Here is a 17,142-nt window from a genome sequence, read left to right as displayed (position 1 = left end):
TCTCAAGTGGCAAATTTTACTTTATTGTCAATTAACACAAACTGCTGATCGTTCATTTGGGTATTTAGAAAGCACACTAACAATCAGCCACTTACATGAACACCTGCCCTACCTCCAGCCTTAACATCCTTATTTTTACCACAGGTTACACACAGCTTGTCAGAATGCCTCTGGCAAGCTGTAAGGCAGTGTGAGAAGCCCAAGGGACTTCTGTGAGGTTCTTTTGCTGCTTAGCTCCTCTTTCTTAAGGGCTGTCCCTACCCCAGAACGGACCACTATAGGACAGAGGCCCTGAGAGGTGTCCAAGCTGCAGCATAAGTGATCTACAGACTGTAGTCTGTCTCTCAGAGATGTGCATACCCCTTTTGCTATGAAATGGATTTCCAGCCCCCATATTTGCTAGATCCTTCATTAAATGCACCTGTCCTACTCTGCTCATTTGTAGTGATGGTTCTCAGCTGGTTCCTCCTTTTTGTTGACCTCAGCTCAGAGCTGGTTGGCTCTCAGTGTGACTGGCTCAAGGCTGTGGCTGGGGGGTGCCCTTAGGCTGAAACCTGGGGTCTCCTGGCTACCGCAGCCTCTTAGTGGCTGTCTGAGGGTATGTGCTGAGTTATGTCTGCAGGCTGAAGCACCATCAGGGCTCTCTGGACTGTGCTCTGAGGAGGATGTAGAGGCATGTGCCTAGCAAAGCCCCTGGGGTGTTGCTGGCTGTCGCTGCCCAATGATCCCTGTATGACAGCATGACCTTTCAGGATTCTCTCTGGCTACCTCCTTGCTGAAGTGGAGATCCTTCACAGACCCCAGCTGGAGGCGGAAGGGGTGCTGAGCAGGGCAGGCAGAGGAGGCCTAACTGATGGGAGGTGTTTTGTGCCCAGCCTCACCTCAGTGGTCTGCAGGAGAATATCTTAGACAGAATGGGTAAGTGCAAAATGCCTGTCTGTATGGTCTTCATGTTATATCAGTTTGATCTTCCTACAAGGAAGGCCACATGTGATGTTACTGCTTGCCTATGCGTGTTGTCTGATGAAACTGTCTAGAAAGAAATCAGAGAATGTAATGCAAATAATGGCAAATGCCTTTTTTCTATGTGTTAGAGATCTTTTATGCCAGGAAATGAAATAATAACAGTTTCTGTTCTGTCTGTTTTGTAAAAAAAAAAAAAACTGCTATAAATGAATAAATCCTCAGCTTTAATAACTCATGAAGCTATAATTGTTTCCCACTAAGGTAATTAAAGCATTTTAAAACTTCATCTTAAAATACAGCTGATGATTGAGTAACAACTGTGAAAATATTGTGAGACAAACGTTTGTCTGATTTAACAACAAACATATACTGTGCTTTTTATCTTATGCTGTTTGACATAGTTCTGATTGCCTATAAATGTGCAGGCTTATATTTATATTTCTATTTGCGCTGGGATTGGCTGCCTCTCTATGTTTGATCAGCAATGCTGCTCTCCACTGTGGTGTAAGAAATCAAATAATGACGGTAAATACAGCAATCTGAGCATTACAGTGCAAGAGGCTGTATACACAAAACTTTAAAATCTCTGCTTATCATCATAAGCAGCGTTCTTGCCAAGTCTTTAATAACAATCAATTTCTAGAGGCTTTTTCCAAGTAGTTGTGACTGAAAACGGCAGCATCTTTTTTTGGTAGCTTGGTCTCAAAGTGCAGAATCTTCAACGAAGTGATGGACAAATGAGTGAAATACTTCTGCTGGAAGCACTGTAGGTGTCAGCACTGCACACGAGGGATGCCCGGTGACTCTGCTGAGTTCTGGCGTGTGATGCAGCAGATTTCTCCCGAGCTGATGTTCCCAGAAGTACTCAGCTGATCTTAAAAAGGAAATGGTTTCTTGACAAAATGCTGCCTAGAAAAAGTAGTGCGAGTTGGAAGAGGTTGGTGATGCAGCTGCTTTACACTTCATTAAGAAATGCAAACAGAGAGAGCCATTTAAAACAATGCTGTCTCCTCTCATTCCTCTGCGACTTTGTTTCTGTACCTCTAAAACATGGATCTGTCTGTGATGCAGGGACCTGATTTTAATCATCGTCTTACATAATCTCTGCAATCATAGTAAAGAGCAGTGCTGTTTGGTGTTTTTAAAAATAGCTTTATTCTGCTATTGGCATACTAATTACTGCACCTGCTTATTCTAACCTAATTCATTCACCACCTTATTTACTGAAGCCACACTACTTGGAGTGCATTCAAATACAATGAGGTTTGTGTAATGCAGTGATGTAAGGAGATTATCCACTGGAGGGAGAGACCTGGCCTGCTGCAGGTGGGCATGGCCTGCTGTCTCCTGGCACAGCAGTGGGGAGGGGCTGTTCCTGTACAGGTGGAGATCTGCCATGCATAAACTGGATTTGGGGAATATTGTCTGAAAGACATTGAAATCAGCTATTTTGAATCGCTGAGTTTTGCAAGCAATGAGTGGGAAGAGCAGGGAAAGGAAAGTGTTCACTGACTGCAGAGGAGAAAGATGTGGCAGAACAGAGGTTTCTGGTGCTGGCTGAGACATCCCAGAGCCCCCTGGGCAAAGGAAGCCCTGTCAGAAGCAAATGCTAGGATCTGACTCTGGAAATCAGGATAGCTTTGGCTCTGCAAGATCTTCTGATTTTGAGAGACTTCATCTTGGTAGCAGGAATAGTGATCTGAACCACATCTTAAGATGTTGGAACTATGCAAGTGTGCCCTGGGCAGGGTTGGCTATGAGTCTACTGGGTCTCCACATAGATACACTCCTTGTTGAGCCAGGGATTTCTGAGGAAAAAAGGGGAATCAAAAAGAACCTGAGTACCCCAGGTGGGGTTGCCTGATTTCACCACTTCTCACAGCATTTTACCTGCTCTGAATCATATTGGCTGCCTGTTCTGTGCCACCACAGCCCTTGTCCCAGCACTGCAGCTGTTCCTGGAGATCTGGGCCACTACTGCCTTGTGTGACTTCTTCCTCCTGAGTAATGAAGTGCCACTGTCTGAACAGTAACATGCAATTACAGTGACGGAGCATTCACTTAATGTTTGTACTAGATTATCCCCCAGGTGACAACACACAGTACTGGTTTTAGTATTAACTTTCTGTAGGCAGAAGTCAGAGCCATTTAACATCTCTTAACTCTAAACATCTATAACAGGTGCTCACAGTATGAGGTGAGGCTCCCTGGGTGTTGGAAGAACTTCCATAGGTGTGACCTTGTGGCTCTCAGTAACCATCTGGAGGCCCTGGGGATGCTCAGGAAGTCTGGTTCCTCACCAGCTATTGAAGTTAAGTAATATTAACATAATGCCTGGAGGGCTTTTCCTGAACTGGTTAGCCTCAGCATCACTGTATCCAGTGGCCTGGAGGCTGGTGAGTGCTGATGTGAGTGATAACAAAATCACAGCCTAGAAATCGCACCATTTATGAAATGACTTGGAAGGGAGTTATCAACTGTCTTCTAGGTACCACATCAGGATGCATTTCTATTATTGAAAAGTCATGTCTCCATCTTCCTTCCTTCTTCCTTGCTATCTTGTTTTTCTTCATTTTGGGCAACGCAGTATATTTTAGACGATGTCAGACTGACTGCCTCTAGCAGAAAATCTGGGTGCTAAGTACCTTCACATTTCTTTTTATATCCATTTTTGTACCGCCAGCTATTTACCTAATTTAACCCAGAGTCTGACCTCTCAGAAATGCGTGGTCTTACACAGGCGTTGTGTTTGTCTTAGTAAGCAGGAGTGCAGATGTGAAAACAGGGCTACTTAAATTCAGGGAGCAAGAAGCCTAATTGCTTGGATGTCCCAAGCTCTTTGCAGTAGTTGTTTGCTTGCCTTGCCGTGCTGCTTCCCCACTCCCTTCAAATGAGCCTGCAGTAAAATTAACAGCCTGTGACAATGTATCTAACTGGAAGAAAATTACTCATCTCCACCAGGCTGGTACTATAATCCAAATCAGCCGTACTCCCAGCAGTTGGAAGGGTTGCAGAAGACCCCAGGCTATGGAACAAGTCAGTGGCCAAGAAGCAGGGCCCTGCTATGATCCTCACAGAGGAACTTAGGGCACTGAAGCCTATGCTAGGCAGCTTCTTTTCAGCATTAAGTGTCAGTGGAGGAAAAAGAAAAGGCACTATTTATTTCCTAGAGTTGGCAAAAAAAAAATTTTTTTAAGCAATTCTTCTTGAAACAGCCAAGTAGTCACTTGTGCCTAGCTGTATTTGAAAGGCTGAATTATAATCGTTTCTCACTTAGGGTTCAGAGGGAGAAGAAAAGGTTATGGGCCCAAAGGCAGGGAAAGCTTGTATCCCTCAAAGCGCCTCTGGTTGTTTGTTCGTGCAGGCTGTTAATGCCACTGAAATACATGAGAGCTTGCCATGAGGATCACTGTGTGATGTGTATTTAAAAAAAAAAAAAAAAAAAAAGGTGAAAAGGCAAACATATTTCATTTTAAGAAGCAGGTATGGTCTATAAAATACAGATTGTGAGGCAGAGGAGAAGCTCAGAAGTGGCTGCTAAAAGGATTATCCACTTAGAAGTGTTTCAGATGGACACGAGCAGAGTTCTCTGGGCAAGACCCAGCCCACTCATACCATTAAGGTTAGGAGAAGGAAGAAAAGCCCTAGAGCTCTAGCACCAAGAGGCTGCAGAGGGACTGCTGAAGCTGAAGGGTGTCTTGCAAGGCGTTACTTCACTAAGAAACTTGTCATGGGAGCCAGGGCTAGGATTTGGGGTGGAAGTGGAGAAGAAATGCTGTGCCATGAAGTGAGAATACTCTAGCTACTCAATAGGCTGGAACATACAACTAATTCTTTTAAACAGCTACTGCAGATAAGTTGTCTAAGTATCTAATGAAGTCCAATTAGAAGTATAAATGAATTATGTTTTCCATTGGAGTACAAAAGACAGCCTTTTTTCCAGCCAGATGGCTGGCAATGAAGCCATCTTTGTCATTCCCTCCCCTTGATTGAGTGTCCCAGGTCTCCACAGCTTCCACCTAATGAGAGCTGCTCACTGTGGGAGGTCCCTCCTGTCCACTGCAGGTGGACAAGCACAGCTCCCCTCATGGCGGCCCAGGACCTCAAGCTCTGTCTGTCAAACCATTCCATGGAACCAGCGCTTCACCAGCTCTTAACCAGAGGGCTGCCCTAGTTCTGCCAACTGCAGCACTAGCTTCATCTGTGCTCTGCTGATGTAAAAGAAGAAAGCAAAGCATTTTTCTGGGTGTTCTTTGATTTGTCTTGACCTCCTAATTTGTCTTTCCCTGATCCTTACTTGAGGGAAACTTTACATGTGAATCACCAGGCAGACGTAACTGTGGAGTAAAGCAAGAGGGATAAAAGTGAACCCGTTGTAAACAACTTGCAAACAACCCATTGTAAACAAGTTGCAAACAACTACTGCTCTCCCCCATTACTGTAAGTCTCAGTAGGGAGTACTGTTGCATGCTCCTGTTCTCAGATGACCAACAAAATACCATGAAATTGTATTTTTTGGCTTTTCTCAAGCATGATTTAATGTTCATCTAAAATACATCTTTTTCAGCCGAATTGTACACAGATAATAAGACTTTTCAGCAGTTTAAGGTCTGGCCTTTAACTTTATTTATAGTGGATTTTGGTGGCAAAATTCAGTGTTGGTACTGTCCTTGGTTTTGTGGAAAGCCCAGCAAAGTTCACTAGGCTGTTAAAATTGTAGTATTTTAAAGAGATTGTGTAAATGTTATAATGTTATGGGAGCTGGAAAACCCTACATACCAGTTGGCTCTAGTAGCTCTTTATTCTAGTACAAAGAATAGTGTTTTGTTTGACAGTGGCTGTAGGTACGTCAGTGATCTTTTCAGAGCTGTTGCCATCCAGGTAACGAAACCCTCAGCCCTAATTCCATGGCAGCTGGTGGCAAAACTGAAATTGGCTGAAGGGCAAGCCTGTGCCTTTAAGAGTGCATGGATGTAAATAGATCTATGCACTTTGGGTCATTTTTTTAGAATTTGAGATTAAAAGAAGATTCAGTTATTCTCCCAAGTCTAAAATTTCCTAGTGGTTCCCCTTCTCCCTTTTCCTTTGCACAAGGTATTTCTTACAGCCACTGCAAGTAAGCTTAGCAGGCATGCACAAAACATGGCAATGATTCTGCCTCTCCCTACCCCCCCAGCATGTTATCTCATTCTCAGGGACTTTCTTCTGGGCGGGGTGCTGCAGATCCCATTAAATATGCTTCTGTATCAACTCTGTTCCTGAGCAAAGTATATTGATTGGTGAAGCTTTGGACCTACTTTAATCAAGTAATCTAAACAGGGCTTAAGCTTCAAAAGCCTGGTGATGCTCCTAGCTTCAAAGCTTTTACTTACCCTGAATTAATTTATCCTGAATGTTCTAATGCTCCCAGCAACCCTATGGATTATAATGTTAGAGGTTGCAATCATGGCTCTGGTAATATTCCCTAAGCTTAGACTGTATTGATTACAATGTAAAGGCAGAAAGAAGAGTGGGAAACACAAGGAAAAAACAAAGGGCTTTGATTTGAAGGAAGAGTGAATCTGTTCACCCCTGCAGCAGGCTGCTGGGGAGGGGTTTCAGAAGGTTTTAACAGCTTTTTTTTCTTGACTGAAGAGGTTTTTGGTATGGACTGTGTCAAATGCTTATTTCCAGGCTCTTCTTCATGTACTGTTGTGGGTGTATTATGTCATAAATACAATTCCTTGGCAAAAGGAAGATTGGTTTGGATTTCACATGCAGTAGCTGGCAAGGTAATGCTTTGCATCAGTGCAAGTTACCATATTATCTCAGTTCCACCCAGAGAAGCAGGAGTAGCATTTTTCCAGCCCAAGCGAGAGTGAGGAACCACTGTTTGTAGCCACTTAGCGCTGAACTATGTGTACTAATAGCAAATATGAAGCTTGCTCATGAAATAGACCTGTTATGAACAGTCTTATCTTTACAAAGTGTGGGCATCCAGAACTGTGTGTTCCAGTGCAGGTGATGCGATTGGGATGCATTTAAAACTGAGGCAAAGAACATAGGGGGACCAGAGAAAGCAACCCTTCACCCAGTGCTGGGTGCACCAACTCCTCCACATGGCTCCCCACATTTCTTCTGCAGCCTTCCTCTGGCCCTTCTTTCTTCCAGAGATTAGTGTGGAAATAGCATATTGGTGAATGAATTAAAAGATGATTTATAGCAAAGATCACTTTCAGGTGGCCAGGTAAAGGGCTAGAGAGAGAGAGAACAGACATCTGGGTTCCTAATTTCACTCTCCTTGTTTTCCCTGCCCCCACCAGAAGAGTAATCCCTTTTGGTGCTGCCCTTGGGAGAAATGAGCCCGCTTCTGGTCTAGAATTAAATGGGGAGGTTAGTGGCCCTGCATGTGACAGAGGGGTTGGACATTCCTTGAGGTCCCTTCCAACCCTGGCCACTCTGTGATTCTACCTCTGGTATGCCGCTGCCATTTTATACAAGTATCCTTTGCTGCACTCCATTTCAGGACATAATGTCCTGTTGGGGCCGGCTGCTGTCTTTAATCTCTAAATGTAAACACACAGATTACTCTTGCTGTCACCAGCATCCAGCGGGTAATGGATATGTTGTCATAGCTGTGGTTTTTTCCCTCCTGGAGAGCACGTGGAGAGCTTCAGCCAATCCTTTAGGGGAGGATTTATCAGCATCTTCGTTCAGAAAGAGGAGACCATTGCAGTGGGCAGGCTGGCTTCTCAGTGATTGTGGTTACGTTTAAGAGTCTCCCCTCTGTCTATAGAGTTTTCCAGTCTTTTGCCTTTTTGGCAGCTTACCCAGAATTGGAAATGTCTGGAAGAAAGGTTTGCACTGAAATCCAGCCATCAATAACAAACTACATCACCTGATTGCTCCAAACAGGTTAAAGACAATGCAACCCAAAGACCAGAAATGGTTGTGTCAGACAAGTCCCCATTCCCAGCTTTGTCCCCTTCCACTGGTGGAGATGCTTTCAGGGCTAGAAAAGGAATTTTGAAGTTTGAGAGTCCAACAAAAATTTTAAAATCCAATTCAACAGTTGAGCTCTGTGTGATGTCCTCACTTCCAGGGTTAAGTATGGGAAGAAGTGGGCAATTCACTCATCAATTTAATAAGTATAAGGAAAGATTAGATAAAATTGGCTGTTTCCCTTGCTTACTGTTTTATCATTTGACCTTTGTTTATGGAAGGAGCTGCACTTAGCTGTGCCTCTGGACAAACTTTCCATGCCCTCTGGGAATTTAAGGAGTTCAAATTTGGGTATTTCAGCTTCTCAAGCACAGTCTGAGGGAGGGGCAGCAGAAATCTCAGTGCTTGGATTTCTGGGCTCTAGCGCAGACTTCTAACCCCAAATCTTAACCACTGTGTGCAGCAAGGCTCAGTGGAGTTTGGATGAAGAGGCACAGTTACTGATCTTGGCTGCATTTATCCCTACAAGCACGTGCTGTGCTCAGCCTGTGGGAGAGGTACAGATGACCCAAATGGCACCATGAAGTCCAACACCACAAAGGTGTTCAGCTCTCACATCAGCGTTGACCCAGCCTGGAAAATAGGATGGCTTTCTGTACTGATGGGATCCAGCAGACTGTTTCACTTAACACCAATACAAATCTTTAAAACTTGCGCTGTTTCAAGCTCACTTATCAAAACACAGTAGAGTGAAATTAAGGAAGTCTTAAAACCAGAGAAATGTGTTTATTATACAGGTTTCTAGTGGGTCACCAATCTACATTGGTTGCACCAGAGAAAATTTGCTAGTATAAACAAATCCTGAGTGGCAGAGCAGGCTACTTCCCAGGCCCTGCTCTAAATTGATGTTCACTTTCTTTCTAAGTCTTTGTCTTTCTCTCATTTTCTCTCTCTCATTTCTTTTTTCTTTCTTCATGCAGAGAGGAGAAATGATTGCTAATGAATTGCAAGCATGGGGTATGGGAAGATCAGTTAATATGGCCCAAGTATTCAGTAATACAAATACATTAAAGTGATCAAACAATGAATGAAAATTGACCCAAAGAGCAGGTTCCACTGAGAAAACATATGAGAATGTAAATTAATGTGACTTGATGAAACTTGAAATGTCATAACACAGCAGGGCATACAACACATCAGAGGAAATGTGAAAATTATACTTTTTCCTGAAATCATAGTTTTCAAAAATAAGTGGCTTTTAAATTCTTCTAAAAATATAATAAAGGAATTAGTGTCAAGAAAAAGGTTATTGTTGTTTATCAGACTGCAGTCTCAGTCCATGGTGGCTTTTCACAAATAACCTCTTTTATTTCTCTGACTATGCAGAGGGAAAAGGAAAATACTGAAGTCTTTCTACTTGTCTGGATCCCTCTTCTTTTTAACTTTGCACAAGGGATTTTTTCAAGTTCCTTGCAGAGTAAATGGCATGCTAATCTATAGCTTTTTTTTTTTTTTTTTTTGTCTTCTGGCCATCTACTTTCATACAAAAGTTCTAATGCTTATAAACAAGCAAAGAAGACAAGAGGAAAGGTCACTTGAAATTAGCCTGCCTTCTAATGAAGCTTACTTAAAAGGTATGGATAAAAGCATAGTGAGAAGGAATCAAATAGTTATGCTGGCAAGTTTCCAAACCCAAACAGAAAATGTAACATTCTTCCCATCCCACATTTGTGATAACTTGATGGTAATGTGACTGGCCTACGTGCTTAGTAGGTCTTTCCTCTCTTTCTATGTTGAGAGGCAGTAGATTTTTCTCCTGCTCTCCATGCTGGAATATAGTGCTCACAGGGACCTAAACCATGAGTAGGCAGGAAGTAATTCCTTCCCTGTCCAACAGCAGCCAGTCAGCAGCACAAAATTGTTATTTAGGTCCTCTGACTTCAGCGACTGCATGTGGAAAAGAGATCCTCACCCTCTTTCTCTTGCTCTGGATGCTCCACTGGAAGATGGTGTGCTGGATTTTGGCTGGAAGTATCATCTATAAATGTTGTGAGCGCTGTAACACCCTCTCTGCCCAAACCACATCTCTGATTTGCTCCAGCTCAGATGCTTTCCTCAGTCCATTTCTCCTTTTTTTTTTCTTCCCCAGTCATCCTAACCTGCTTTTTCTCAATTGAGTTAATATATTTATAGGAAAAATTAACCACAGCCTGTGTCATGGTTGGAAAATGCAAAGATGTAGAGAAGGATGTCTGATAAGAAGGACAGTCAGACCTACTAGGAGATACTTGAGCACAAGGTATTCTTGGTGAAATCCAGCATCATTTCCCTTCTTGGAGACCTACAAAAGGGTGGGCTGGTACTGTCCAAAGAGAAAGCTGGCAGGATTCTATGTAATGAAGCCTTTTTGTACTTGAAAGAAACAGCAAAAATTGATGAAAGTTCATTCAAGTGCTGTACACAGAAACCAGAATAGAAGGGAGAAATACAGATCATTAAAGCTCTTAGATAAGTAATTTAAATAGCATGGTACCTGATGTTATTTTCCTGTTACTGTATAATAGAGAATATCAGTTTCATGAAATGTCATGGTAATAACCAGAGACATTATATTTTTAAAAACTAATTGATGGAGGTTGTGGTCAAAAAATTGGAGAAAAACAGCCTGAAGGTAACTGTTTGCAGTGTGCTCAGCAAAGTTGTGAATGCAGCATGAATAGTTTTGCTTTGGTGCAAATTAGCAGAGCATGAAGCTGGTTGGTACATTTTCATCACTCATCTTGAGAGAAGTAGAAATAATCAGTGAAACAGATTCAAAATCTGCTACTTTTTAGGCTAGGTAAGTTTTTTACTTATTTGAACTCATATCCTGAAACATGAGTCCACTGTGAAGCATCTGTCTAACAATGCAATGACTTTGCCCTTTTCAACTAAAGCAGATATTAGAATTTTTTTTTAATATGAGTAAGTAAATGAAAAATAGGAAATTATTGAGTAACTATTTTTTCTGAGTATTTTCTTGGCATGTCTTATCTGTAACTTCTCCACTTGGGTTGCAGTGTAAAGTTATTCTTCTTGGTAAGTTTTGTTACATGTTTATAAAATGTCTACAGTTCACACGGAACTGCGAGCCTGAGGAATGAGACACCCCATAGTCCTGTCTTTTAATTATGGGTTGAAACACAGAGAAGAGCCCTCTAATCTTTTGCAACAAGTTTTGAGTATCAGTGAAAAAAAATGGTAGTTTAGTGTTGTCTGGTTGGGATCCAATTACAGATGGTGTATTTGTATTAAACTTATGCACAATAGAGATCTCCAAGAACAGGAATGAACTGAAATTGGCTGAGGATAGAGTGGAAAAATAATTATTTGTGTTGTGTGTGTTGTGTGCTGGAGGCTACAGAGAAAGGATTAAAAAAAATTAAGGGTGTGGCGATTTATGCTGCATAGTGCAGACTGCTTTAAGTGTTAAGTATTGTCACTCAGCAGATACAGAGCACATTTATTGGTGCATCTTCAACTCAAAATGATGGCATGAGGTTTGAGTGTCAGGTAGCATTTATTACATTAAATGCCAATGCCAGTTTTGACCCTGATATTTGCTCTTGTATTTGCCAAAAAGCTGATGGAGAGGATGCTGTGCTGAGGGATCTCCCAGGCAGGTGAGGGAAACCTCTGGGGTCACATGAGAAGCACTGAACAGCTGCAAGCTTGCAAGCTGACATTTGGATGCTTCTTCCCTATGTGTGCAGGAGCTGCAGTGGGGGAGGAAAGGAAAGTCTTCTCCAAAAGAGACATCTGTTGAAGAATATGGTTCCTAATTCCACATACAGATCAGCTGCAGAGCATGGAGTGAAAACAGAGGGCTAGAGCCCCATCCTTACTTGGTAGAGTTGTACTTAAAAAGTCAGCTTGATTTTGCAGTTCTCAAAATGTGTGATCTCTCTAAGATCCCTCTTCTATATCTATTTATGTATTAAATTACTGAGGAAGACAATTAAGTTTTCCAGGTCTGGCCCATTTTTGACTCAGTACACTGTTGTATTACTTTCTACATCCTTCACTGCAGGTGTTTAGACAAGGTTTCTGAAATATCTTACTGTGTTTCCTGAAGAAGTTAGTGGGGTCTGTGGAAAAGTTATTCTGCCTCAGAAAGCGGGAAGATCTGGGAGAATGTTTAGTCTTGCATTGCTCTAAACAAACCTTACAAATGACCTTTCCCTGCAGGTGGAAGTTCACTGCATGATGTTATTTCTAAAACCTTTTATATCTTACAGTTTGTCTGTATTTATACTGGAGCCCAATTTTTCTGCTTGCACTTGAGCTGCAGGAGTGCTTTGCTGCCTACTTCATGTGTTTTTTCTTCTGGCAGGATAAGATGTGTGTGTGGGTGAGGAGATATTGCTATTAGGAATTTTCCAAAAGGATTCTGGCTAGTTTCTCATAGCTCTTTCCTTTTTCTGAGCTCTATTTACACTTCTCCACTACTTTCACACTGTTTTGGGGTAGGAGGCTTTGTTTATTGAGTAGAACCAGCAATGTTGGAAGAAGAATCATTAACACCCCCTGTGCAAGCCTTTTTTTAAGGAATAAATAAAGCAGTTTCTTTAGTAGGAGCTGTGAACCACAACTGGAAGCTGAGTTTCTTGGCAAGCTGCGTCTGAGAAGAACTAAAGAATATCAGCCAAAGGGGAAAGCTGGGCCAGAAGTAAAAATGCTTAGCTGCATCATGCAGGGTTGTAAAATTTTGACAGTGGTCACTTGTCCTGGAGTCACTGGGAGGGACCAGCTCTATGAAAACTTCTTATTGGGTTAGGTAAGATCCAGTCACAGCTATGCGCTGTTGAAGTCCTGTGACTGATTTCAAAAGTTTTAGAAACCAAACAAATAGCAAAACAAACAGAAAGGAGGAGAAAGTAATCGCAGTTGCTTGCTAGAAAATTGAACGGTATAATAGGTTTGTTTCTGAAGAATTGTGCAGTGTTGTTTGTAACATTTACTAGGATATAGGATTTATGCAATCATATTGTAAATTATCTATCTAAATTATACAGCATATAGAGAGTGACAAAACAGCCCGTTAGGTCCCTGAGAATATTGCCATTGGGTTCAGTAGGACCAGGACCACTCTTTATTTTCCAATCTCTGACATACTCTGGTAAAAATGTTAATTATTATATATGATCACATATTCCATATGTGTTAATCTAACCCACAGTTTTCTAATTCATAGGCAACTCTTTCAGCAGTACAAAAGATTCACTGTTTTTTAGTAAACCCAGTCAGAAGATTGTTTTGTCATTTTGGATGTTTCAGTAGCTTTTGCAGAATCACAAAATGGCCTGAGTTGAAAATGGCCTCAAAGATCATCTAGTTTTAACCCCCTGTTTTGTGCGTAGTTGCCAACTCATTTTCTCCTGCTCTCAATTTTTGTCCTATCAACTTAAATAGTCCTCCTATATATAGTATCTTGCCATTTGTTCGTATGTTTTTACCAAGCTCCTGCTTACCACTAAGAAATCTTTTTCTTTCTTCTCCATGGGAGTCCAGCAGTGGGGTTTTGGTTCCTGGTGGCAGCTATTGAGTTTTATTGTACTCAGATGAGCTAAGAGACATCACCTGGACTCCCTTGGCATTCCTTTGAAAAGGATATAGATCACCTGAGTAACATTTACCGTTGTCCTGTGAAATGTCTCAGATTCCTAAAGGATTCTGAGGCACCAGGTACCTGTGTTTGAACACTTAAGTGGCTCCCGAGCTGTTGTTAACTTCTTTCTCCAAAATTTCATGGCTTCGTTGTTACCAGACCTCATAACTTCACTGTATCTAGTATCGTTCACAAATATTTAATAAGCAACATCTTGGTGGTGGAAGTTCTCATTGCTCAAATGAAATAATGGAATTTCAAATCTTCCGAAGCCAAAGGAACTTACGCCAGCTCACAACCTGACCTCATAATAGATGCATCTTCTCAATCTTTGTACATGTTTAAAGAGCAAAATCCTTGGAATAAGGATAGTTTTCTCAGTAGAGAGCAGTACACTGAAGTATGAATAAAAGAATGTCTGAAGTATATCCCCAGGACCATCCAGTGATCAATTTGTGGCTCAACTATTTGTCACTTGCTTGAACATTTGCTAATATTCTGTTTGAAGGTTATGTTATCTATTCGCAAATTAATAGCAGTTTTCCAATTGTATTGAATGGAAGGTGGCCTGGATTTTAACGAGATGTCTAAGTTATACATGACAAGATTCCTTCTGACAATCTTCTAGTTTTCCCCATTTACTGCAGAGTAAGTTGCAATGTATTTTATTGAGAGGAAAGTACCAAATTGCATCAGATTTGGTCAAACTTTTCAAAGAAAATGTTGAATTTGATATCAAGTACTATATCCTTATATTAACTAGTAAATACACATACTACTCAGCTATGTATTGTCATACCTCCTGCATAAATTATCATATCCTAGTAACTGTTTATATTAAAATTATGTATTGTACTCAAACAGCTGTTTATTTCATACGTTGTATATTTGATTCTATGTTTCTTGATGTGTATTAATCAGCTGGAACTTGCGAGATTTATGAGTGGTGAAGGCAGATAAGAAGTCAGTAAGTTGTCCTGAATGAAGACCTTTGAAATCATAAAAATCATACTGCTGCACTGTAGAAGGTAGTGTGCTATATATATATCTCAGGAAGGCTGCTTTTGAATAGTTCCAAATTACGTATGGGAACTACTCTACACTACATTCCATAAAACTCTTGTAAAGGAAGCCTTCTTTCTTCTGCTTCTGCATATGGCATCATGAGAATTGTCCTGCTCTCTACCTTCCCAGCCTACCTATGGCTACAAAGGCCACAGAAACGAAAGGTACTACCCTTCCATTTGAAGGAAGGAGACGTAATTGATTAGCAGGAAACTCTTTTGTGTCTCTAGCTTGCAAGGTCTTTGAAGAATGGCCTGTCATTGCACACATTGTAAGTGCACAGCATTTAGCATAGGGGACCTGGCCCACTGGAGGCCCAGAGGTGGTATTGCAATACCAATGTTAGCTGTGCAGATCTGTGGTAAAATGATAAACTGCACAGCCTTGTGGTATAATTTATCACCCAGCTTTCACTTCAACATACAAAGTCTGGAATATAATAGTCTATAAAGATGTATATTACTTTTTCTTTCTCCCTCTTAAGTCTTTTTTAGAGGGGAAATTTATACAAGTCCTCAGTAAATCATGGCTAAGAGAGTTGGTAGAGTTGGGAAACAGAGCTGCAGAGAGAGTATTGTTTCAAGATACCAAAATGCTTAAGAATGCTTCAGTAGAAGAGGCATAATAATACCTAATGACAATCTGTTCTATGAAGAGTAAGAAGATCCTGATAAAATAACATTTGAAACTTGAACATTTGCCTGTGTTGTTAGAGGCTTTTTAATTAACCAGCTTTCCAAGAACGTAACAATTTATCTGTTTGGCATTTAGTCAGTGCAGATAGCAAACTCTATTTAGCAATCTTGCCTATTCCTCGTGCATCTTCTTGACAGACAGAAATGAGCTGTGTGTTTGTCTGCAGCCAGAGAGATCCTTTTGTGCAGGACAAAACCTGTGGTTAAAAACAGGATGACAAAAATGGTCCCCCAAGGTCAGTAATACAGTGACAGCAGCGTGTAGGAGAGCAGCACAGGTTTGTGGCAGCTCAGGTATGCCAAAGTAAGGTCTGAGAATGAGACGGAAGAGGGAGAGTCTGAAATGTGGACCAGGACTCACAAAGGATGAAGAAGCTGTCTGAGAAGAAAAATGGATAAATGGGGCAGTTTCCCACAGACCTGAACATGGACATGTCTTTTGTCTGTCACTACGTCTGTGTCCCATAGGGGACAGTCTGTTATCTCCCATGTCACTGGGAAGGAGGAGGCTTGCCAGTTGAGCGTGTGGAGATCTGGCTCCTCCTCACACCACCACTTTGCTACTAAACATGCTGTGCTTTGCCCTTTCCTGGTTGTAATTTGTTACATCCTTACAAAAACCTTATCAAACCTTACAAAAAAAAAAAAAAAAAAAAAAAAAAAAAAAAAACTTTTGCTGTAGAGTTGAAAGGCTTGTTCCAAGTATGAATATTTCACATGAAAGAATTTCTCTTGTTTCAAACCATTTGCATTTTCCTTACATGTTATTGATCTGATTGAACAGTTCTCAGATCAAAGGCACGATGGTAAATGAACAGCAAAGGTGGCAATATGCAAAGTGGGTAGCTGTTAAGAGAGTAGCTTAAATAATGGCTCAAGGATTTATTGGGTAACATGATTAATGATTATGGAAATATGATGACACGATACCAAAGTATAGTGTACAGTGATTGATGGGGAAGCTGGATAAGGCCAAACGTAGGTACCAGAGTATGGGAAACTGTAATATACCTTGTACTGGTGGTATATGTGGTGCTAATTCACTAGGAAATTTTAATTTGTCTTCTGAAAGAAGCTAAAATTGCAAAATACGAAATGCATAATATTTCTCTTGTGACAAGGCTAAGGGGAAAAAACCTCTTGCTAACATTGTAATAGCAGATATGATTCAAAGAGACACCCTCAAATTTCTTCTCAAAAAAAAAAAAAAATCTTTTAAAATCCCCACAAAACATACTGTAAGCTCATGCTGCTGTTTTAATTAACACCTGAGAGAATGATAAGTAACACATTAAAGGAGAAAAAATCTGTGGAATTGCCAGTAGTTTGCATACAGACAGGTTTTATCCTGTTTGTCACTGGCTTTTTAATTTTTTTATTTTAACTTCAAATTTCAGTAGACAGCTGCAGTATAATGCAGGAGATTGGAAAAGCAGAGGGCTGGATTGTAGGCATGATCTATTTTGTAGCACAAGTGTTGCAGATTCCTGAATTTGATGCTCTGTTGAGAGCTGCATGAGATTCCTGTTCACTACACACTGTTCAAACCCTCCTTTTCTAGAAAATGCTGTCTAAGAGCTTGTGAAACAGAAGCTAATATTTGAAAAAGTAATAAAAAGCAATTACAAATGTGAAACATTAGCAGACGTATTTAGAGGTAGAAGCAGGCAGTGAAATCCTCAGTGTGAGGATCTCCCCTCGGTCCAGGGAAAATGCAGTGCAAAGTTGTTGCAGACTTCTTGCATGGGCAATTCCTGTTGGCCTTTTTTTTTCTTTTTCTTTTTTTAAATTCTATTTCTTATATTGTAAATATTTAAATATAAATAGTGGATATTCAATCTATACTGG

This window comes from Phasianus colchicus, chromosome 5 (assembly GCF_987193195.1).
Source record: "Phasianus colchicus chromosome 5, bPhaCol1.hap1.1, whole genome shotgun sequence".
Taxonomy (NCBI): domain Eukaryota; kingdom Metazoa; phylum Chordata; class Aves; order Galliformes; family Phasianidae; genus Phasianus; species Phasianus colchicus.
This window is presented reverse-complemented; position numbering follows the sequence as displayed.